This window comes from Prenolepis imparis, unplaced genomic scaffold (assembly GCF_030444845.1).
Source record: "Prenolepis imparis isolate NDT839.2.m4 unplaced genomic scaffold, iyPreImpa1.0 SCAF_3, whole genome shotgun sequence".
NCBI classification, from domain to species: domain Eukaryota; kingdom Metazoa; phylum Arthropoda; class Insecta; order Hymenoptera; family Formicidae; genus Prenolepis; species Prenolepis imparis.
The window spans coordinates 20,187,965-20,214,396 of record NW_028141161.1 but is presented as its reverse complement, the minus strand read 5'-3'; the positions used below and the strand labels follow the sequence as shown (position 1 = coordinate 20,214,396).

The following is a 26,432-nucleotide window of genomic DNA, read 5'->3' as shown; positions in this document are numbered from 1 at the left end:
TACATATATATATTATATAGATATAAAGAATTTTGCCTAATTATTTTCGTGCAACGAAATTATCTCATCATTTCGTCCTATGTCTGACTTAATCTATACCTAACTCCTTGAATGCGTAATGAGTATAATTTACAGTGTATCTTATACATACATATTGTATATATTATATATATATAAAGAATTTCGCCTAATTATTTTCATGCAACGAAATTATCTCATCATTTCGTCCTATGTCTGACTTAATCTAAACCTAACTCCTTGAATGCGTAATGAGTATAATTTACAATGTATCTTATACTTTTATATATATATATATATATATATATTATATAGATATAAAGAATTTCGCCCAATTATTTTCGTGCAACGAAATTATCTCATCATTTCGTCCTATGTCTGACTTAATCTATACTTAACTCCTGGAATGCGTAATGAGTATAATTTACAGTGTATCTTATACTTATATATATATATGTATATATATACATATATATATTATATAGATATAAAGGATTTCGCCTAATTATTTTCATGCAACGAAATTATCTCATCATTTTGTCGTATGTCTGACTTAATCTATACGTAACTCCTTGAATGCGTAATGAGTATAATTTACGGTGTATCTTATACTTTTATATATATATATAATATATATAAAATATATATATAAAATATATATATAAAATATATATATAAAATATATATATAAAATATATATATATAAAAGTATAAGATACACTGTAAATTATACTCATTACGCATTCAAGAAGTTACGTATAGATTAAGTCAGACATAAGACGAAATGATGAGATAATTTCGTTGCACGAAAATAATTAGGCGAAATTCTTTATATCTATATCTAATATATATATATATATATATATATATATATATATAAAAGTATAAGATACACTGTAAATTATACTTATTACGCATTCAAGGAGTTATGTATAGATTAAGTCAGACATAGGACGAAATGATGAGATAATTTCGTTGCACGAAAATAATTAGGCGAAATTCTTTATATCTATATAATATATACAATATGTATGTATAAAATACACTGTAAATTATACTCATTACGCATTCAAGGAATTAAGTATAAATTAAGTCAGACATAGGACGAAATGATGAGATAATTTTGTTGTACGAAAATAATTAGGCGAAATTCTTTGTATCTATATTATAATATATAATTATATAGATATAATATATATTATATAGATATAATATATATTATATAGATATAATATATATTACATAGATATAATATATATTATATAGATATAATATATATTACATAGATATAATATATATTATATAGATATAATATATATTATATATATATTATATAGATATAAAGAATTTCACCTAATTATTTTCGTGGAATGAAATTATCTCATCATTTCGTCCTATGTCTGACTTAATCTATATTTAACTCCTTGAATGCGTAATAAGTATAATTTATAGTGTATCTTATACTTATATATATACACTAGCGGATTCTGATGTTGATAGCTCTTTAATGTTTGTTTTTCTTTATTTATATTTTTTAAACAAATTCAACAAAACTGTTTCTTTTAATTTGCAGGTTACCCCCCCCCCCCAGGATCCGCCATTGAGTGACACAAATTCAGATAATGAAAAGACCTTATTAGTGTTACTACTTCATATCAATCTTGGAATAACTAATTTTTAACAATGTTTAACCAATTTTTTTAGATCTTTAAACTTTCATTTCTTGCTTACAAAAAAATTGAATGCTTGTTCTAAATTTTATCTCTTTCATAGAAAGGACTTTTCTCAAAGATTTTTATTTTCTCGACGCTTAACTTGCCAGAACTCTTTAATTTGTCATATATATAAAATAACTCTGTAATTAAATAACCACTTAATTTTTTGCTAGGACAAGAGGAATCCACCGCGAATGAGTCGAGGAATACATTTTCGCTGTGGCAATTCGGCCACCCCGTACATCGTTGCGGAAAACCGAGGGAAAATGCGAAAGTGACTTACGGGGCAGTACGTTGTCCAGCAGTCCAGGACGTGAAATTAACAAGGAACGAGCGACACACTGGTTTGCCAGCCGCGAGACGCGAAAATGATACGCGCTTCATTACCGTGCGTTTTTAATTAAACGCAGACGGCCGAGCTCGTAACAAATTAATTAAGCGACGTCACATTAAACATCGATATCGGTCGAGAAGCGGACAATTCCAGACATTGTACATTTGTCGAGAGACATTTGTCCGCGCGTGCGTATATGTATGTATATAGTTGTCTCGATTTCGGTGAAATGCATAACATGCGCGCGAGCGCTTACATTTTTCAGGTCGACGTCGTCTCATATTTTATAATTTGCCGTGCTCTGTTGGCGCAAATCACGCGTTAGTAACGTTAAATTACCGTGGCGCGAAACGCGTACCGTTGCGCCGACGGCGCGTATATATAAATAAATAGTTACGCAGTAATTATCGCGTGTTTGTTTTCGACGCAACGTAAACCCGGATCGTAATGTCGGATCGGAGAGAGCCGAAAAGTAATTAAAATCTCGCGCGGAAACGCACATAATTAGTCCATTGTTGAAATTGTAAATCCACAACTTTGGCGCGCTATATACGACCCCACCTTTCGGAGCTATCGCCTTTCGCATAAATAACCAACGTCCCCGTATTTCCCGCGGCCATTAACTTATCATTATCTATCTCATTAGCATAGGAAAGCAACGCTATTATTTGAATACTGACTGAAACGAGTTTCGCGCTGAAGCGATTCCTACGATATCGCGAAATGGAATTTTGAAAAGGACCGTGAATAATATTTTTCTTACGAGCAACACACGACACACATCGTTATCCTTTCTGATTCCCTGTCACACAAAAACATGCACATTCTCTGGATATATAAAAAAAGGGAAGTAAGAAAATTGCGCCGTCAAACGGACGGATCACAGTATTTTTGCTGAATATATGCTATTCTCAAACTAATTACAAAACACAAAATCTGATATTAATTTTACATCTTTGTGTGTGTATGTATGCATGTGTGAAGCATTAGGAAATGACAATTAAACCCAGCATGCCAAAAGGCAAAAACAACGAATAAACTATTAGGGAGTTAATAAACTCGTAGCTGCGAAAAAATGTCATGTCGACCACAGATTATCGCAAATTGAAGCTATAAGCGCACGCGAGTATTCAGGTGTTATACGAGGGACGGATTATTTGCCCGGCAGCTCCCATTACCGTGCCTGCGTCGTAATAACGGTGTTAAAAACGATCCTCGGTTAAGGTCGAACGACACGAATCCGCGCGACACACTTTCAACGTTTATCCCTCTTCTCGTGTCCGGAGATGACGGATTTGCTCGGGCGCAAAGCACTTTTTTATATTACACGTGTGTAATTCACAGTATAATTTCCAGTATGCTTATCTTTTACAAGTGTTTTATAAATTCTATGTTATTATATATATATATATATATATATATATATATATATATATATAATATTAAAATTGTTGAGATGAAAAGAAATTCTTTTTTATTTATTATAATATTGAACTAATTAAAAGATATAAGAAAAAAATATTAACCACTTTTTTTATTTATACCCGCAATCAATATTGAATAAATACACAATAGAAAAATATATATTTATACACTTATGACGTTCTTGATAATTATATACTTTATCTTTGAGATTTTTTGGATTTTTCTCTGTAATATTCTTTTTCATACACGTAAAAACGCGCCGAGATTTTCCCTTTCCGCAAATGGGAAACGAAATTGCGCGGTAATACACTTTACAGAACGCGCGTTTTCGCAAAGAACGACAAAGCTCGAGATAGGAATGCGCGCGTATGTGCAACGGGGGTGCCGGGTTACCATTAATCTTCAGTTAGCCAGGCATTCATATTTATTGTACGGATCACACTGGCCAAACGTCGCCGCGATTATCAGCCGGCGGAATTACCTTCCATCAGCAGTAAATTGCACGTGCACATTGCGCAACAGCATGTTGCAAGTTGCACGTGCAAATGAGAGCATTAAACTCTTGCCTAGATATAAAAAAAACTTGCAAGTATAATAAGTATATAATTATTTTATTTAAAAAAAACGATCATCGCGCGATAATAATAAAAGCAAAAAATCTCTGAAATTTAGAACAATTGTGTTTTACGGGCAACATTGTTTTAATTAATAAAAAAATTATTTTGACAATCAACAAAATCTATTCTGTCATTATAAAATCTATTTAAAATTTTCATCAAAAAATAAACAATTTCTATATCATTTTTTTCTATCGTTGAAACTATAATAAATCTGCTGAAGCATACTTGCATGTTTAATTATTATTGATTCAAAAACGACTATTTTATTTATTATATGTTTTAGCATAACTGATAGAAGATACAAAAATAATATTCTGCAGATAAATTGTGCGAATATCTTGCAGTAATATTCTTATTTCTGACTTTGAGAAGCAGATTTGAAGAACGCGCATATTACGAGAAATATAGCGGCTATATTCGACCGTCTACGGAAAATGAGACAAACAACGATAAAGGATAGAGCGCATGCGAATATGAATTGTACCCACGCGGATGAACGGCGACGAATATACCTTTTGCTTTACGCAAACCGGGTAACGTAAAAGTGACTTACGATTTCCACCCCCATTGTCTTGTCCGGGATGTAAAATTAACATGAGACGAGTCTGTTCCGCGAGACGCAAAAATAATGCGCAAGCTATGTCAGGCCGCTTTTTAATTAAGCGAAGGTTTTCTCGCTCGCTGTTACAGAGACAATTAAATTAATTCAGCCCGTTGACATAACAATTAATCATATTAATCGCGGTAAGTGCATGAGATAAATTAAACGGTTCGCTTATTGAGTCTCTAAAGCTAATCCAATCACTCTCTCTTTAATACACATATCATATATGTATTATATTTAATAAAAATAAAAAGAAACATTTAATATATTTTAAAAACTAAATTCGTAAAACAATGCTTATTATGTGTGTAACTTCACAGATTCATATGTTATTAATTGTACTTGTGTGTTCGTAAATTCCTAGGTTCCCAAATATATAGATCCATAAAATGTCTGTATTAAATTTCGAAAGTGCTATAGAGGCACGAATCTATGAATCTATATAAATTGCTATAAATTTACAAGTTCGTTAAATTGCCAGATTTATAAGCCTTATGTATTTTGAAACAATCTGTAGAGACAATCCACAATACATGTACAATATGCAACGCTGTTATTACAATAAACAATGAGTCGATTTACATATGTCACAGCGCTACATGGAGCATTGTACCATTACACTTTATCAACACCGACTATCTCTCGACCGGTGTTATCGACCATCGAATCATCTTACAGATAAATCCTTCGCATGTGAATTATTATGGCGCATCGCATTTATCTTCGTTGAAGTTACTGCGCGGAAACGCGAAAATTTCGAAATCACATCGAACGCCCAAAATAAAGAGCAGTTAAATTTTTACTGAAGCGACTGAATTCCGTACAATGTTAATTAACAGATGTTTTTGCATTAATAATCGCACATTACCGCGCGTAGCGTTCATCATTTATCAGAGAACGAGAGAATATATAAAAATTCATTTTGCTGAGATAATCGAAATTATCATATTAATCGCGCTTTTACGGCAGCCAAAAATTTAAATCTCCTCCTATTCCGCATAATTCATGCCCGATGGATGCCGATGAATGTTAAGCCATTGCTAATTACAGAATTATTATCGAAAAACAGCTATATATACAATTACTAAAGGAATAATATTATAAAATTATAAAAACAGACAACGTGTTTGTGTGTATAAATCACAATGTTTATTTTGAAATATTTAACGAACTATTTAAAATATAGTTATTTTAATTAATATATTTATACTAAGCACAAAATATATATGTTTAAGCTTATTTTAAGCTTACTAATCAAATAATTGTATTAATTATTAAATATTTTCCTTTTATTCTCTTTGAGATAAAAAGCTTCATTTATTTTATATCGCAGAGATATAGATACAAAATGTATTTTTGAAATTATAGAGAAAACAACGATAATTAATATTATTATATGTCATATGTCTGTTGCAAATTACGATAAAATTTTGATACTTTTGAACAATAATAATGTTTTAGCAATGAGCAAACGCAACGTACGAATTCTCGTTGGAATTTACGTAAAAATGACATTTCCCCGATATTTATTCTATCACGTGAATATAACGAACGGACATTTCCTAGATTTTTCTTGATCCGTTTGCCGATGCACGTCTCCTTGCGATCCACGCTCTCATTCTCCGAGATTGAATCGTAATAAACTAGCGCGTGACAAATTTTATCGAGGAAACTGCAATGCGAAACGTGCCGCGGGACGCATACATGAAATAAACGACGGCGAAACGAATTATCAGAAACACCGACGTAAAAATTTCGCACGTTGCAGCGCAGAGATTTTTATCGCGTTGTCTAAAGTTATTATAACAACAGTTAGATAAACTTTTTCGTATTACTCTTATAATTCATACCCCCCTGCAATATTTCATCTCCCTCCCGCCCTTTCTCCTCCCTATGCGTAAAATTCTTCAATTTAACTTTTTATCCGTAAGCGTGCTCGTTCACTCGCGAGAATTTCGACTTAATTTGCATTACTATTCATTTTTATTCGTAGTGCTTGTTCGAGACGGTAGTCGAGAAAATCCGATCTCCTCCCCCCTTATTCAGTCGTGATCTCCTCATCTTACTGCTTGTAGACCAGGCTAGCTTTATTATATCTCGAATTTAATTACAAACGTTTTTTTCCTTCTTCTCGAGAAAAACGTTCTTCCTTGACTCCCTTTCACGGCGTAGCGTACTTTTATTACACAATTATATTCTTATAGAGCGACTGTAACTATCTCTCATTTTATCACTTCCCTTTTGCTACACTTTGTTATCGGAATCAACATCACTCGACTTTCCTTCGTTATTTCTAATTTTTTAATTTCTGCATCTCTACAGGATTGTCTCTCTTTCGCTACAAATAGATATAATAAATATCTCATTTTAAAAAAATTCAGATTTCATAATATTATAAAAATTTATAAAATATATTTCTAAAAATTTAATATATAAATACATAATGTGCATAGCTTGGAGTATAATTTCGGCAGATAAAAATATTTATAGCCTTCGAAAAAACCCCGTCATCATACTTCTATTCCCTGCATCAGAAACGAATGAATAATTAGAGAAGGGAGTATAAAATATATTTTCCTCGCCGACGCGCGACGTGATTGAATGATGCTCGTACTTTTCTTACGAAGTGTTTAGCTCGCTTATTTAGAACGCGGACGACCGCGATGATAAAACGGTAAAGAAAGAAAAGAGAAGAAGAGAAAGAAACCAGCGCGGCGCAGGGGAAAAGGGAGGGAAAAATAAGGCACGAAATGCAGCGCATTAGTTGAGAAACACTGGTGGCGGTCTATCATCTGGCGTATATAACGTGGTACAGTTAAATAAACCCCGGGAAATGCATTTCTCTTTGCGCGCGTCCCGGATAGCACCGGATGCGGCTGTCATCCCCGTGTGCTCGTGCATCATCCTCCAGAAGACGCGGGATCGCATCTTCCTCTCCGTTTCTTCGCCCCCCTTTCCCTCCTTTCTTTCCTTCATCCCTCTAAGAATGATTCTTTTCTCCCCCGTAAACTTTTGCCGGCGATTCTTCGCGTTCGCGAACGTTATTAATCCAAGGATATTTTCGTCACTCGTTTACGATAAACCGGAAACTTTCGCAAACTTGGTTAATTGCTAATTTCTTAAATCTGCGTTTTGATGCATAAAGCGGGAAAGCACTCGTCAATTTTCGAACGCTCGTTCGCCGCTTACATTTTATTTACTGATCGTAGAGAGAAGCGACTTTTCTATGATTAAAATTTACTGCACGATTTCCGCTTCGTTCTATATATACGAGAACTTATTTCGTTTGCGAAAACTTGTCTGGTATATAAAAAAAGTCGAAAAATCGAGGAGAAGTATATACTCTCATCTTCAATGTTTGAATGCAGCATCTGCGATATTTTAACTGACTGGTGCAATCTGAGATGTTTAAAAAAATCTCGCGTTTAATCTCCTCCCTCGGGACACGCAACAAAATAGCCGACAAAATGACAGTGGTTGTCCGAACGGGGAAACGAATTTATTCTCAACATCGCCCCCCCCCCCTTCCTTCGTTTTCTGGATAAAGACGATGATGATGACGATGACAACGGCCCGAACGATATTTTCAAGACAGGAAATTTATGCCGCTCGCGCCATTCGTTACGAGACGACGGCTCTATCTGCGCGTGACGTTTATTAATAACCTTTCTATCTTTAAAGGGAAGAACGACGCGCCCCAGCGTGTCATCTCGCTAACGAGACTAAAAGCTCGTAATTGATTCTCTTCCGGCGCTAACCCCACCAGACGCGACCGTGTTCACTCGGATGAAAAAGAAGGCCGGCTATTAACACCCGTTCATCGGCGGCTATTAAATCGGAGCGACATGGCATCTGGCATGCGTCGTCCGCCGAGGTTTAGCCTTTGCTACATCTGTTTACGGAGTCCTTTTTTATCTCGTTATGAGGTACTTTGACGATCGGACACAAAAAGCAGAGACTTTGTACTATAATGTATGCTAGTGACATTTATCTGTGTGTATCCTTAATCATTGAAGTGAGTTATTTATGATACAATAGTAGCAAATTAATTTTATTTTGTTTAATATAAAAAAAACTGATGCTTCTGAGAAAGTTAAATGTGTAGATTGTTAATACATCTAATAAGATAAATATAAAAGAAAATCAACATGAATGTTCGAATCTCGAATTACATCACAATTAAAATTAACGCCGTTGCTTTGGCTTCATAACGTAATTACATCAATTACGTTATTGTGGATCTAATTACAGAAAATTTTGTAAAAGACTGGCCGAGCAAGGAGTACTCTTAAAACTGTATTAATTATAAGACTTATCATTGATTTTCTCTATTAAAATTCTTAAACAGTTTTTAATCCCAAATAATCCCCCCCCCCCCAAAAAAAATACACGCGCACTTATTTTATTCAATATTGATTTTTCGGTACAATAGAGTAGATGAATATCGAGTAATGTCTCTTTCTCTTTTGATGTCTCAATCAACGTGTAATAAGCAATCATTAAGAATAATGATATTAAATCGTGGCGTCCCATTACTCGAAAAATAATTTTCTTGACATTGTATATCGCGCAGCACATAATGTCAAGAGAATTGTGTGTATTACTACTGGTTTATGTGCCAGAGATTTTTCGCCCGGCTTGTGAATGCAATTTCTCATTAAAGATAATGCTCGTTGTTCTTCAGACGAACAACTGCGACCGCGAGTAAGAACAGAATCTAATGCCGGCATTCCTCTTAATTAGGATCGTACCTTGTCTTACTGCGAACAGTAAAACGACGCTCTACACAATCTGCTTTGTTAAACAATAGCAGAGATGCGATATCACATTCTAGATAAACAGAGTTATGTTTAAAAAAAGCAAATTTGAAATAAAGAAGCGACAGTTATTACTCTGGATTTTGGAAAATATCAATTATCGAATTAATGAGCTAGTATTACATGCAAGTGTTGGCGAATAAATTATCGAATAATAATTAAGTTTTTATAATCGTATAATTATTTAATTATCTCTAAAACATAAAGTTAGATGTTCTAAGCAAAAAACTATGTTCGAAGCTAAGTTATTTGTACATCTTTTTTTTCTTCCTCCCTTTCTCGCTTTTTCTTTCTTTCGAACTTTTATTCAAATTAAAATTCTCTAAAAGTATGTTTAAAGATATATTAGTGCTGTGTATGCTAACATTAATTTTATCTCAATTTTCATATTAATTTCAATTTACAATTTTATTCTTTCAATATCTAAATATTTTATATTTTAAATTTAATTAAAATAAGATATTCTCGAATCTATTAGCACAATTTCCGTCCATTTCCATTATTACCACTGAAATTTATAAATCGGTCGACAGGAACGGGCGCATTCGAGAGAGAATCGAGTACCGGTGTACTCTCGATCGAACGAGCACTCGAAGAAAGTAGCTAGAGCTCATTCGAAGCAATCGACAACCGGTCAAAGAGCCGTCGGAAAGCTATGCGAACAACGTCCTTCCGATCTCGTATTCATCCACTTTGCAGGTCTCACAAGAGTGTCGTTCGAGATTGGATGGCCATCGTCGCCATTTGCAAGGTCGATTGCATCGGTCATTTGGGAAGCCACGACGATTTCTTCGTCAATGTTTGCCGATACTCGACAATCAAACTACCGTAACAATCTCGCAAATTGCCGACGAAGTAGGAGACAACAATTGCATAAACAATATTCAACAGCCGAAAAAATCTTTGAATCTACTTGTCGCGAATACTACGAAATTTTTTTATCATTAATTTTATAATTCTTAGATCGCGTTAAACATAATAAATTAAAGAATTCTGAATTCTTTGAAAATTCATAAAAAAATTTCACAGTTCCAAATTTAACTGTTCTTTTTTAAAGATATTTTAGTCGCGTACTCACAAAAAAAAAGAGAAAAAGAAAGAAAGAATTTGTGTATTATTTTCATTTTTTAAATAAAACTTTATGACAAAAAACACAATTTTCTAGACAACGAGTCGATCATACATCAACGAATAGCATAATGGCGGAATTTCTATTGCACTAATTATGTCTATTATAATTTACGCGCATATAATATCACAATAGCATGCTTCGACGCGTTGTTCGTGTTACAAACTAATATTATAGCCAATTATTTATGTATACGTCCGGTAATTACGAATATCCCATCGGAATCGATCATAATCAAACTTTGGGAACTATATGAAATTTACAGAAATCCTTTGACAGAAAGCGCCTTTGAAATGAATTTAATGGTACAGTCAAAGGGCGTAACCGTCTCAAGCTTTCTCTCGCGAATCTCGTTTTGCGTGATATCGCCCGCGGAATCTAACGATGTAATATCAAATTTTAACATCCGTAATCTAATATTTCCGTTTCTTCTTTTAATTGATACCGTATAATACCAAATAATACGTTACATTGCGATATATGCGATAAATTGGATAAAAAATTTTTGCTTCAGATATATATTTAGATAGAACGACTATCAGATATTACGATGAATGATATTAAATATTTGGGAAATGTATAGATATATAATATGTATCATATAAAAATTATCTTGGATTAGAGAGAATTACTGACGTTCGAATTCTCGACATTCGAGATTATTAGAAAGACTTCGGGCAAACGTGTTTCTACGTGACGTGTTTGACCACGTTTTTCTTTCGATTACTCGGAAGGTCGAATACTGTGATCGTCTTAGTTTTATTTGCTTTGCGATCCGCGCAGTCAACTCAATGTTTTCTCTTTTCTTCTTGCATTTGTCTTTAGTGTATATCCGATGTTACTTTTTATGTTAAGACGAATGATACGCGTATAGAAACTTATTAATGGATTTTATCGATTTAAGAATCAAAAGAATTTTCTCACAAAAATCAGAAGATTCAATAGTCTAAAATTTCAATACATGAATGAGCCTATAAATATTATATAATATACATCTATAACAAAATTTAAAAAATTTGAAGAATTGTTAAAGTATTATGTATTTTATATAATTTTTCTGTCGCTATATGATAATAGCAGAAATCTTTTAATCTTCAAATTGCTGCGTTTTATATATTATTGATCATAAAAATATTCACAAGCCGCTATACGTATTCATTTTTATTTCAACATGATTCACTTAAAACAATGCATTTCCATGATTTCAGTTTAGATTACCTAATAATCTAGCAAAAATATTATTTGCATAAAAATAATATAATTTCTGAAAGTCTATATAAAACTTTAAATTATTAAAATTTAAAAATATTAAAAATTAAATATTAAAAATTAAATATTAAATCAAACGTTTGTAGTAACAGAAAGTGTTTTAAACAAGAATGTAGCACGATGTAAATCTTTCGGAGACATCTATACACGAATTTGCTCAAAATAAAACATTTATTTCTTATAAAAAAATAAAATATTATTTTTGTTAGCAAATAATATTTTTATTAGCAAGAAAGTATTTAGTCAAAAATGACGAGTAAATGTTATATTAAATTATAATGTCCGAAATGAGTGAAATTGTATTACCCCAGATCCCAGATAAACACGATGTAGCGCGCTCGATAAAGAATACATTTGTCTTTATCTTATCTATTTCAAATTATTTAAGTTCTGAAAATATGTTTGATGCTGATCATAAACTATGATCAAATTATATACATTTTTCCGTGAATTTCCGAAAAATTTCTCAATGACAGGAAAAATAAAATGTAACGATTGCAAGCAATCGATCCGAATGTAAGATACATCGCGCAGAAAATCAGAACTTCCCGTTTGTCGAATATTGGGAAGATTCTTCCGACTCTTCCAACAAGCAATCGCGCAAGAAGTCAAAACCGTAAAGCGCGACGTCGTCTTCCTCATTCGAAAAAATTTCGCGGCGTCCCGTTGAAACGAAAACGTCGGTCGTCTGCGCGAGAAATGCAACCGACGATGTATTTCTTCGCCGGCGAAGTTTTTACGATAAATTGCGACGCGGATTCGCGTCGACTTGTCGTCGACAGAAGTCCGGCTGTAAAACGCGTATTTCTCGCGACTGACCCGATTCATCCCAATCAAAACTTTGTCCCGTTTGTATCTCGGTGACTTCCATCCGCTTCACATCCGTCATCCGCATCGCGTTTATTTCGCTTCTGTAAGTTCCGCGCGGCATAACTTCCCCCAAAAAATTGAATCTTCCGGTTCGTATAACGCAAGAGACTCGAGAGTTAGTAAGTTTGACAGTTACAGACTCGGTCAGAATCAGTTGTGCAATAAGTTACCAAAATGTGTCGGTAAGGAGACTACTTAATAATTAATAATACATTATTAATCGATTATACAGCAATACAATCAATAATACATTGAAAATAATAAGCTCTATTTTCTGAGCTTTATGCATCTTTATATGCATAAATATAATAAATTGCGATAAATAATTATACATATTCAGAAATAATATTTGAAATTATTTTTATGCCATTTATTTCAATATAAAACAATATATATACATATATATGTATTTACGAAATATTATATATTGATTTAAAATATATTCTTATTACTTTTAGCTTAAATATTTTTTCTCTCTCGTAAATTTCTTTTAATATAGTATATTGTAAATATATAAATAATAAATTTAGATATCAATCTATAAGAATAATACAAAATATATTTTATTGTTGCATTTGTTATATTATTTCAAATTATTATATATATTAATATAATAGCAATAAAAAAAAGTGACTATGTATTCGACTTTATACTCGATTCTTTCCTTTATTATAAAAATATAAATTTCGTAAATCCATTATATATTTCAAAATTATAAAATGAAAATTAATTTGACTCACCGATACGATCTGCAACAGAGGCGTTGTACAACAAGTTGTCATCTGTAACATACAAATATATCGAAATTGTAAACAGTATCAAAAATAATTAATACTTCAAAAAATAATTATTGCGAACTAAACTTTTTATTCATTTTTTAAAATCGATATTTATAAAAAAATATTAATAAAAAAAATATATAATTTGTAAAAAAGAACTTTGTAAAATATAAATTATTCCTAAATGTAATAAATAAAAGTGTAATTTTTTATATAAATAATCTAAGTAATTATAAATTTTAAGTATATTTTAAGTATATTTATGTGTGCATAAAAATATATATTATAATTTATATATATACATATATATAAAATTAAGTGTTTTAGGTATTTTACAATATAGCATCTACATTTTATATGCATTACATATTCAACAATAATATAAAGTAGATAGTAGATAATTGCGAAGATAAACGAGCAATCAATGAACAAGTAATAAATCAAATAAATTATATAAGTCGCCCTCTCACCTTATAGTTGCTCCGCCGTTGCCTGATGCTACCCCGGGCTTCCTCCTCCTCTCTTGTTCTCCTTTGTCTCTCCATTGTGGCACTATACTACTCACTCGCGAGAATACGGTTACGTCCGATCACACACGCACTACGTATTGTCAAAAAATATTACACGCACTATGTACAACGCGTTGGCATCTGTAACATACAAATATATCCAAATTATATAGTACACAGTGTCAAAAATAATTAATATGGATTAATATGGAATTGGATTTGCTCAAAAAAAATTATATTATTTTTCGTTCAATCATGTTTGAATACAATTAAACGTTATAACATTGTTATAAATTTCAAAGCAGAAAATAATTTGCATCTTATAGACAATATAAAGTTAACTCTGTTCCTTAAAAAAATAGTTCTTATACTAAAAATTTATTCTTATAATGCGTATAAAGCTATGTGAAATTTATTTGACACACATTCTTATTTTGAATTTTATTTAAAAATATTTTATATGTAATATATAACATATAATAATATAAAAAATTAATCATTACAATGAGAAGATAAGCAAATAATTAATATTTTACAATTAATAAATAATAAATTAAATGTCCAGTATAGAAATCATTTTGCGGATTTTTTTTAATTTAAAAATTTACATTTAAATAATTTTTATTTCAAAATTTGCAACATAAATTTTAAAACACAGGAATTGAATTGAATTTGCTCAAAAAAATATATTATTTTTCGTACAATCATGTTTGAATACAATTAAACGTTATAACATTGTTATAAATTTTAAAGTAGAAAATAATTAGCATCTTATAGACAATAAAGTAGTTAACTCTGTTCCTTAAAAAAATAATAAAAAAATTCTTATACTGAAAATTCATTCTTATAATACTTGTGGAGCTATGTGAAATTTATTTGACATCACGCGTTCTTATTATCCGATATATTATATCTGCACACAATGCGATAATATGCAATATTTTATTTGCTTTTTGCAGTATTCCCGATATGTCCCTATACATTTACTTTCAAACGATATTTCAATAGATTTTATTAATATTCACTTTAATAAACTCTTGCAACTACGATCGCGCGGAGTTCACTTGACAGAACTCTCACATATATGTTCTCACTACCGATGTGATATATTGTATTTACGTATAATATATTACAATCACTCGCTATTATTCTTAACATTCCTGATGCTTACATGTTTACTTGCAAATGATATTTCACATAAAAATTCTCACTTAAGTTAAAGTTATAACTCGAAAGTGAGACAAGTAATTCTGATCGTATATATCGTATATCATAACGCACAACATTAATTACAGTGATAAGCCTGATTTCCTCCTTTTGATACTCACGATATTCGTTTGCAATTAAATTTGCAAATCTCAAACATTTTGACGCCACAAAGCCGCGCGCAACTACTTCATAGACGAACAGGAAAATTAAATATTTCAATTTCCGTTCCATTTCATCTGATTCCGAAATTTCGAATTTATACTACGCGAATTAAATATAACTGCTCCGACATACATTATTTGAGCTCCAATTTCCATTAAACGTAACGTTAATACGTATATGCATATTCAATGTAAAATGCAAAAATATTAAATAATTTTGATTATTAATTATTCAGATATATTCCAAATACATATGTATAATTTTTTAACCTCGTTATTTTAATCTCGTTACATATACGTAACTGTTAAAATCAAGATCTAAAATTCCGGAAAGTTTTGTGGGAAAATGCATCTCAAAATAAACCAAGATTTTTTTTCTCCACGATTTCTCGTCGTCGCAAAAATCATAATGAATATCTTTTACGACGGATATTCTCGCTTTTGTGAGCTGTCGAAATTCGTCGTCGTGCGACTCTCATTCACGGGGTGTCGAAAGTGAACGGGTCGTTTTCGTCGACGTACATATGTGTAGCAACTAGCGAGCGCATTAGAATAACGCGGCGCGGCCAGGGTGCACTGTGCTAATTACGTCCTGCACCGTCTAGTTTGTATTAATGCGGGCGTTAGCATTCCGCAACGGCCGTCCGGCTTTCCGCGTTACGTCGTCGCGTCCGAGACGTGCGTTACGTGCGTCAGAACGTACCGGTGACTGTTGTTTCAGCCCCAGAGGACCATGTTGCGTCTCGTTTCCCTTCCTCTCCCTCCCAACCCCCTCGTCCGCCGAGGGATGCAACGCACCAGGTGGATTTAACTGCAGGTATAAGCCGCGTAGGTTGGTACCCAGGCATCATCCCCGAGTCCGAAATCACTTGGCGAGCTAAGCTCGTTACCGACCTCGTACTTTATTTACGCGAATGTCGTCGCTACCACCCGTTTCGCGATTAACGCAGCGGGCACCGAGCGTGTCCCTGTCACGTGGAACACGAAGCTTGAAATTAAAAGATGTCCATTGTCCACGTCACATACATATGTCAATGCAATTGACGTGGTGACGCGCAACACTCTGCTAGAGTTTATTGAGATTGGACTATTCGTAGTATCGTAGAATTAAAAGGAATACAGACTTTTAGAAGGAAAACATTAATAAGTAAAGTGTGTAATTATATAAGTAGATCAAATGGTAAAGTCGCTACGTCGAATCTTTGTAAAATATATATCACAATCGTCAATTGCTTTAATTTATTTCTTTCTCAAAAAAATAAATACGCGAATCGAGTAAACAGTCTTTGTATAATCATACATCGATTGTAATGTCTATAGTTTTCCATACTGTTGTATACTACTACACGGAGAGAATTTTCTCTTAGAATTTACCCTGAAAATCATGGTAATCATGGGACAATATGGTATGGAAAGAATTTTATGAGAATTTCTCTGATTAATATTTATCACAATAAAAATAATAACATCTGTCACAATAAAATATAAAACATGTTTGATTAATTTTACTAAACTGGATGGTAAAATTACTCAAACATGTTTTATATTTTAACATGTAGATATTATTATGTTTATTATGATTAATATTAATCAGAGAAATTTTCATAAAATTCTTTCCATACCATATTGTCCCATGATTTTCAGGGTAAATTCTAAGAGAAAATTCTCTCTGTGTACAATTTTACTGATGCAGCTATCTTTCTTTGAGCAAACCATTAAGAAAAAAAATCAGATTAAATCCTATTTTTTACAATTGGAAGAATAAAATAATCAACATTTTAAGTCATACTTTTCTTTATAAAAATCTTTTTATAAAAATCTTTTACGCGGCTCTATGAACTTTTAATTTTATATCATGCTAAAATCATTAAATAATTAAAATTAATAGAATACATAAATAACTTCTTAAACACTAAAATAAATATGTATATTATCCCTTTCTAAAAAAGGCATGTTAAGTCGATTCGACAACGATTCTCGATAGCTCGGACAGTCCGGTCGTCGTGCTTTTTCCACGTCTACGAGGGGAATTAACACCCGGAGCATATTAATTTCACGAGGCTACGGAGATCTCAACCGGTTGGTGGAATTTTTTTTTACACGCGGGACGCGGTTGTGCAAGCGACTTTATGACTCGCCGACTAATTAGAGAATTTATAAGCATACGAAATCGCTAATGCAAAAATTCGCCCGCAACCATTTTCTGAAAAGCCATTTATTAGAAAAGAGATGAGAGAAAAAACATCGCGAGAGCAAGCACGACCGCGAAATAAGATGCAACGTACAGGAACGGTAATGAATGTAGATTTCGTGCCACGGTGAACAAACAGGTATATCTATAATATATAGTTATCAGTGTTTACTGTTATCTAAATAAAATTATATAGATGATCATCTAGATAAAATTTTTGCATCATCTTATCTTTATATAGATAATACAAATAAGTATTATCTATATCTGCATCTATATCTGCAGATAAAAAAAATGTTATCTTTATTAAATTATCTAGAATAATGTTCAGATAATTTGATTTAGAGTTTCATAGCATATAAAAATACTTAAGTAGTAGAACTTAAGCAGTAAGCGATAAAAACTTACAAATAAAAATATATATATTTCTATATTCCTTTTAAAATTTACATTTTTTTATAACTGTTTACATAAGCGGTCAAAAAATAAGATTATCTGGAAGTTATCTAGATAAATCGCCATATAATTTTATCTTTTATCTAGATATATTTAAAACAAAATCATCTTCATCTTATCTAATATAAATTTACATATTTTTATCTCATCTTTATCTAGCTAATTTTAAAATCATCTAAGCACCACACTGATAGTTATCTATTAATATATAGATATTAAATTACCAGCGCACCACATGTAAAAACATCATGCACACGACCGAATTTGCGATACGCATATATGCGAGGAGCTTTAATTATGCAGTTTTTAAAAACAAAGTATAAGATCCTCTTAAATCTCCTTAAATATCATTCAAAATGCGCAAATTTTTATACCTCTTTTGGATTAGTATTTATCCACGATAATAGTTATTTCTTTAGAAATAATTTTATTAAACAAAATGGCAAAAAATTCATGTACAAATTTTTTCAAAATAATTTCTTCAACTTTAGACTAGTAAATGTTCCTCAATTATAAGATTCTATTGTATTAATTTAAAGGTTATAAAAGCTGTTGTATGGAGGATGCGAAAATGTCACTCTCGCAACGGCGATAAACATGTGCATATTATAAATACGTAAAAAGTTTTCTATATTCGGTCGTCGAGTATAAACATGATTTAATTAATTATGATCATAATTAGACTCACCAGTCGTCGTCCGATCCATTCATCTCTCTCCATCCGAAGTTTCGATCATCGATGATTGATGATTAATCCCTCACACATATATAGCTGGATCAGTCATCAATTGTCAATTATTTTCACTCACGATCATTTAAAAATTCTAATAATCGCGCAATATTTTTTTCGACACTCGCGATGCACTTTTATTTATTCAGATGTCAAATTTTGACTTATCGCGGTTATCTACGATTCACTACGTTCGCGAGGTGCTTAACCTAAAAATCGCGACCCGATATGTCACTGAAGACGTCCGAAATTCTAGTTCTTCTTTTAAGAGCAGTTCATGCTGCTAGATTATCTTCAGGTACGTCTGAAAATCTTCTTCTTCTTCTCTTCTTTTGTGGGAAAAAAACAGCTGATATGTTAAGTTCTGATACGTCCGAAAATCAACTTGTGACGATCGTGAACATGCGAGCTTGCGTTTATCCCCTCCACCGTGGCGAGTCGATGTTTTTTGTTGTTGCAGTAAGCCACACGTGCGCTCTCTCTCTCTCTCTCTCTCTCTCTCTCTCTATCTCTCTCTCTTGAGATAAGAAATGTAACATATTACATATCCTCGCGTCGAGCTACTTTCACCAATATTTCGAGTATGCGATTCACGCATAGATTAAACATTCATCACTATCATTCGCGAAATACTTATTTTTGACATCGATTGCAATAATTGTCTAATATTTTCCCCGGCACTCTCGAAATCTATCGAAGCGTTATAGGTTATTCAACGAAGACGCGCGCGACTGTATTAAAGGAGCGCACTTGAGCCACTTGTTAAAGCGTTCTCTCGGCGCGGAATCTCGACGCGTCTGTCAACCGCGATACGCGCATCGATTAAATATGGATCACTATCACTCGCGGGAGGCTCAATCGTAATCGCGACGATCGTTCGACGTTCCGCACCCGACATTTCGGAAGTACCTGTGACGTTACAGTGACGTTGCAAGGGGGTTACATGACGATCGGCACGACTCTTATCGCAAAATCTCGATGACGGCGACGCATCGATATATATCGATACGCGACTTCGTCCAGCCGCACATGGAATATTAATTCTATTAAAATCAAAATTCTCACTATTACAACATAATTTAAATACGCGAAATTTTATTTAATAACAAACTGTCAACTCGATTATTCGTGACAATTAACATTGTGAAATTGAAAAAACCGGGAAAAAAAGGCGGCAAGAAAAGAGGGGAAAGTCTACAGAGTTCACGCGTCCATTTCAAGGGCGCTAATTGTTGCTCACAAGCGCGCCAAACTCCCTGCGAGTGACACAACACAACGCGACGATATGTGCATCGATCGTGACTTCAGTATCAGAATTCTTCGTCGATCAAAAGGTAATTGCTAATTAATATCGCGTGTTTCCATTTCCTTGTACGTACGCACAATTAGATTTCTATAGATAAGTGAAATATCTCGCGCGTTCGATAGATTTCGTCCAACAACGTGGTTATGTTTGTGCGACGCGAATTCGTCTCGAGAATCACCGCTGAGTCTGTGTTTTTTTTTTCGATAATACTTCACGATATGCGTGTCTCTTTTAATAAGGAAAGTATTTTTACATTGCGTATTCTCGCGTCGGATTAATTTCGGGAACGTTTTCTTCTCTCAGCCCCCGAAAATGCATATTTGCATAACTTCTCTCTCTCTCTCTCTCTCTCTCTCTCTCTCTCTCTCTCTCTCTCTCTCTCTCTCTCTCTCTCTCTCTCTCTCTCTCTCTCTCTCTCTCTCTCTCTCTCTCTCTCTCTCTCTCTCTCTCTCTCTCTCTCTCTCTCTCTCTCTCTCTCTCTCTCTCTCTCTCTCTCTCTCTCTCTCTCGCTCTCTCTCTCCCCTCTTTCTTGTAATATGATATTAATTAATAATTATTCATTGATCGACGAAACATAATTAGTCGCGTTAACGAAATATTAAATATATCAAAAGTGAAAAAAATGTCGACGGTTTTTTTCACGACGATCCCGGAAATTATCGATGTTTTCCGCGTGTTTTCCACGTCGAGAGTGAATACGTAAGTGTAAATGCGTTACAAAAATGTAATATTTAAATCGCATATCGTATATAAATATTTCCGCGCGGTCGTAATCGCGAGTGTTTATCCGCGATTTATCCGATTGTGTGTGAATAAATCGTCTTCCTGGAACACGAATGGACATTGGGGCATCGATGGAACAGCAAATATGCCGTGCAGTGCCAACAATTGGTGAGTAAATTACTCCATAATTATTTTATTCGAATAAAATGTTACAAAATGCGTTCGAGATAATTTCAAGCTAATATATTTGGAGGATTCAAAATTGTATCTCATCTTTAAAGCAAAGAATAGATTTTTTATAATTATATTATCAAAAATGAAATATTAATAAAATATTATAAGATATTATAAGCAATTATATATTGCATTTGTAATATCTTAGTGCAAATTAATTCTTTAATCAGCTGATTTCTGTCAAAATAAATTAATAAAGCATTAATTTGCTAATTAATTTTTAAAATAATAATGTTATAAAAATTAAAATAATAATATGTTTTAAATAATATGTTATAATTCCTTAAACTCGATTAATATTTTTGACAGTTATCAGCTGATTTCTGTCAAAAAATATTATTCGAATTTAAAGTATTATAACATATATTTACAATATTATTATTTTAATTTTTATAACATATTTTTATTTTAAAATTTAATTAGCAAATTAACGGTTTAATCAGCTGATTTCTGTCAAAAAATATTAATCAAGTTTAAACAAACTTTATATAAAAATATCATTCTTTTTTATATGAAATCAAGGAATAGCGCGCGCGTAGCGCGCGCTTGTGTTGTTCTAGTTATTAAAATTTTATTTATACCAGAACAACACAAGCGCGCGCAATGCGCGCACTATTCTTCGATTTTATATAAAAAAAATGATATTTTTATATAAAGTTTGTTTCAACTTGATTAATATTTTTTGATAGAAATCAGCTGATTAAAGAGTTAATTTGTTAATTAAATTTTAAAGTAATAGTATGTAATAGAAATTATAAAATAATATGTTTTAAATAAAATGTTATAGTACATTAAACTCGATTAATATTTTTTGACAGAAATCAGCTGATAATTGTGCGCCGTATGGGGTCCGCGGTTTAAAAATATTAATTTTCAATATTTTAAAGCGAGCCAAAAATTAATCTTGTATATATTTCAACTGTACATTATATGCACATTATGATGGTACCATCAGCATACCAACGTACAAACTTTTTGATCTAATATACGTAAAAAAAATTCGCGTCGTATGGGATCCGTGGTTTAAAAATTTTAATTTTCAATTGTTTAAAGCGAGCCAAAAATTATTCTTTCATATATTTTAACATTACATTGACTGCACATTATGATGGTACCATCAGCATACCAGCGTACAAACTTTTTGATCTAATATACGTAAAATGAATCCGCGCCGTATGGGATCCGCGGTTTAAAAATTTTAATTTTCAATTGTTTAAAGCGAGCCAAAAATTAATCTTGTATATATTTCAACTGTACATTATATGCACATTATGATGGTACCATCAGCATACCAGCGTACAAACTTTTTGATCTAATATACGTAAAATGAATCCGCGCCGTATGGGTTCCGCGGTTTAAAAAATTTAATTTTCAATTGTTTAAAGCGAGCCAAAAATTAATCATGTATATATTTCAACTGTACATTATATGCACATTATGATGGTACCATCAGCATACCAGCGTACAAACTTTTTAATCTAATATTCGTAAAATGAATCCGCGCCGTATGGGTTCCGCGGTTTAAAAATTTTAATTTTCAATTGTTTAAAGCGAGCCAAAAATTAATCATGTATATATTTCAACTGTACATTATATGCACATTATGATGGTACCATCAGCATACCAGCGTACAAACTTTTTGATCTAATATACGTAAAATGAATCCGCGCCGTATGGGATCCGCGGTTTAAAAATTTTAATTTTCAATTGTTTAAAGCGAGCCAAAAATTAATCATGTATATATTTCAACTGTACATTATATGCACATTATGATGGTACCATCAGCATACCAGCGTACAAACTTTTTGATCTAATATACATAAAATGAATCCGCGCCGTATGGGATCCGCGGTTTAAAAATTTTAATTTTCAATTGTTTAAAGCGAGCCAAAAATTAATCATGTATATATTTCAACTGTACATTATATGCACATTATGATGGTACCATCAGCATACCAGCGTACAAACTTTTTGATCTAATATACGTAAAATGAATCCGCGCAGTATGGGTTCCGCGGTTTAAAAATTTTAATTTTCAATTGTTTAAAGCGAGCCAAAAATTAATCATGTATATATTTCAACTGTACATTATATGCACATTATGATGGTACCATCAGCATACCAGCGTACAAACTTTTTGATCTAATATTCGTAAAATGAATCCGCGCCGTATGGGTTCCGCGGTATAAAAATTTTAATTTTCAATTGTTTAAAGCGAGCCAAAAATTAATCATGTATATATTTCAACTGTACATTATATGCACATTATGATGGTACCATCAGCATGCCAGCGTACAAACTTTTTGATCTAATATACGTAAAATGAATCCGCGCCGTATGGGTTCCGCGGTATAAAAATTTTAATTTTCAATTGCTTAAAGCGAGCCAAAAATTAATCATGTATATATTTCAACTATACATTATATGCACATTATGATGGTACCATCAGCATACCAGCGTACAAACTTTTTGATCTAATATACGTAAAATGAATCCGCGCCGTATGGGACCCGCGGTTTAAAAATTTTAATTTTCAATTGTTTAAAGCGAGCCAAAAATTAATCATGTATATATTTCAACTGTACATTATATGCACATTATGATGGTACCATCAGCATGCCAGCGTACAAACTTTTTGATCTAATATACGTAAAATGAATCCGCGCCGTATGGGTTCCGCGGTTTAAAAATTTTAATTTTCAATTGTTTAAAGCGAGCCAAAAATTATTCCTTCATATATTTTAACATTACATTATATGCACATTATGATGGTACCATCAGCATACCAGCGTACAAACTTTTTGATCTAATATTCGTAAAATGAATCCGCGCCGTATGGGTTCCGCGGTTTAAAAATTTTAATTTTCAATTGTTTAAAGCGAGCCAAAAATTAATCATGTATATATTTCAACTATACATTATATGCACATTATGATGGTACCATCAGCATACCAGCGTACAAACTTTTTGATCTAATATACGTAAAATGAATCCGCGCCGTATGGGATCCGCGGTTTAAAAATTTTAATTTTCAATTGTTTAAAGCGAGCCAAAAATTAATCATGTATATATTTCAACTGTACATTATATGCACATTATGATGGTACCATCAGCATACCAGCGTACAAACTTTTTGATCTAATATACGTAAAATAAATCCGCGCCGTATGGGATCCGCGGTTTAAAAATTTTAATTTTCAATTGTTTAAAGCGAGCCAAAAATTATTCCTTCATATATTTTAACATTACATTATATGCACATTATGATGGTACCATCAGCATACCAGCGTACAAACTTTTTGATCTAATATTCGTAAAATGAATCCGCGCCGTATGGGTTCCGCGGTATAAAAATTTTAATTTTCAATTGTTTAAAGCGAGCCAAAAATTAATCATGTATATATTTCAACTGTACATTATATGCACATTATGATGGTACCATCAGCATGCCAGCGTACAAACTTTTTGATCTAATATACGTAAAATGAATCCGCGCCGTATGGGTTCCGCGGTTTAAAAATTTTAATTTTCAATTGTTTAAAGCGAGCCAAAAATTATTCCTTCATATATTTTAACATTACATTATATGCACATTATGATGGTACCATCAGCATACCAGCGTACAAACTTTTTGATCTAATATTCGTAAAATGAATCCGCGCCGTATGGGTTCCGCGGTATAAAAATTTTAATTTTCAATTGTTTAAAGCGAGCCAAAAATTAATCATGTATATATTTCAACTGTACATTATATGCACATTATGATGGTACCATCAGCATGCCAGCGTACAAACTTTTTGATCTAATATACGTAAAATGAATCCGCGCCGTATGGGTTCCGCGGTTTAAAAATTTTAATTTTCAATTGTTTAAAGCGAGCCAAAAATTAATCATGTATATATTTCAACTATACATTATATGCACATTATGATGGTACCATCAGCATACCAGCGTACAAACTTTTTGATCTAATATACGTAAAATGAATCCGCGCCGTATGGGATCCGCGGTTTAAAAATTTTAATTTTCAATTGTTTGAAGCGAGCCAAAAATTAATCATGTATATATTTCAACTGTACATTATATGCACATTATGATGGTACCATCAGCATACCAGCGTACAAACTTTTTGATCTAATATACGTAAAATAAATCCGCGCCGTATGGGATCCGCGGTTTAAAAATTTTAATTTTCAATTGTTTAAAGCGAGCCAAAAATTATTCCTTCATATATTTTAACATTACATTATACGCACATTATGATGGTACCATCAGCATACCAGCGTACAAACTTTTTGATCTAATATTCGTAAAATGAATCCGCGCCGTATGGGTTCCGCGGTTTAAAAATTTTAATTTTCAATTGTTTAAAGCGAGCCAAAAATTAATCATGTATATATTTCAACTGTACATTATATGCACATTATGATGGTACCATCAGCATACCAGCGTACAAACTTTTTGATCTAATATACGTAAAATGAATCCGCGCCGTATGGGATCCGCGGTTTAAAAATTTTAATTTTCAATTGTTTAAAGCGAGCCAAAAATTAATCATGTATATATTTCAACTGTACATTATATGCACATTATGATGGTACCATCAGCATACCAGCGTACAAACTTTTTGATCTAATATACATAAAATGAATCCGCGCCGTATGGGATCCGCGGCTTAAAAATTTTAATTTTCAATTGTTTAAAGCGAGCCAAAAATTATTCTTTCATATATTTTAACATTACATTATATGCACATTATGATGGTACCATCAGCATACCAGCGTACAAACTTTTTGATCTAATATACGTAAAATGAATCCGCGCCGTATGGGATCCGCGGTTTAAAAATTTTAATTTTCAATTGTTTAAAGCGAGCCAAAAATTATTCTTTCATATATTTTAACATTACATTATATGCACATTATGATGGTACCATCAGCATACCAGCGTACAAACTTTTTGATCTAATATACGTAAAATGAATCCGCGCCGTATGGGATCCGCGGTTTAAAAATTTTAATTTTCAATTGTTTAAAGCGAGCCAAAAATTAATCATGTATATATTTCAACTGTACATTATATGCACATTATGATGGTACCATCAGCATACCAGCGTACAAACTTTTTGATCTAATTCGTAAAATGAATCCGCGCCGTATGGGTTCCGCGGTATAAAAATTTTAATTTTCAATTGTTTAAAGCGAGCCAAAAATTAATCATGTATATATTTCAACTGTACATTATATGCACATTATGATGGTACCATCAGCATGCCAGCGTACAAACTTTTTGATCTAATATACGTAAAATGAATCCGCGCCGTATGGGTTCCG

General features: G+C 32.5%; 2 long non-coding RNA genes across 3 annotated transcripts in view; one reads left to right on the top strand and one right to left on the bottom strand.

Annotated features, from left to right (window-relative positions):
- LOC145934111 (uncharacterized) overlaps positions 1-19,742 on the bottom strand; it is a 41,357-nt gene extending 21,615 nt beyond the window's left edge. Inside the window, exons 1-3 of the long non-coding RNA XR_014424990.1 lie at positions 18,795-19,742; positions 14,051-14,230; positions 13,542-13,583 (exon numbers count right to left, since the gene is read on the bottom strand). This is a non-coding gene — a long non-coding RNA (uncharacterized LOC145934111). The remainder of the gene's footprint in view (positions 1-13,541; positions 13,584-14,050; positions 14,231-18,794) is intronic.
- LOC145934112 (uncharacterized) overlaps positions 1-26,432 on the top strand; it is a 318,213-nt gene that overhangs the window by 262,672 nt on the left and 29,109 nt on the right. Inside the window, exon 5 of one of the 2 annotated variants that reach the window (XR_014424991.1) lies at positions 1,907-2,094. The exons of the other annotated variant lie outside the window; for it this stretch is intronic. This is a non-coding gene — a long non-coding RNA (uncharacterized LOC145934112). Of the gene's footprint in view, positions 1-1,906; positions 2,095-26,432 lie in introns of those variants that run through there. 2 annotated transcript variants of the gene reach the window in all.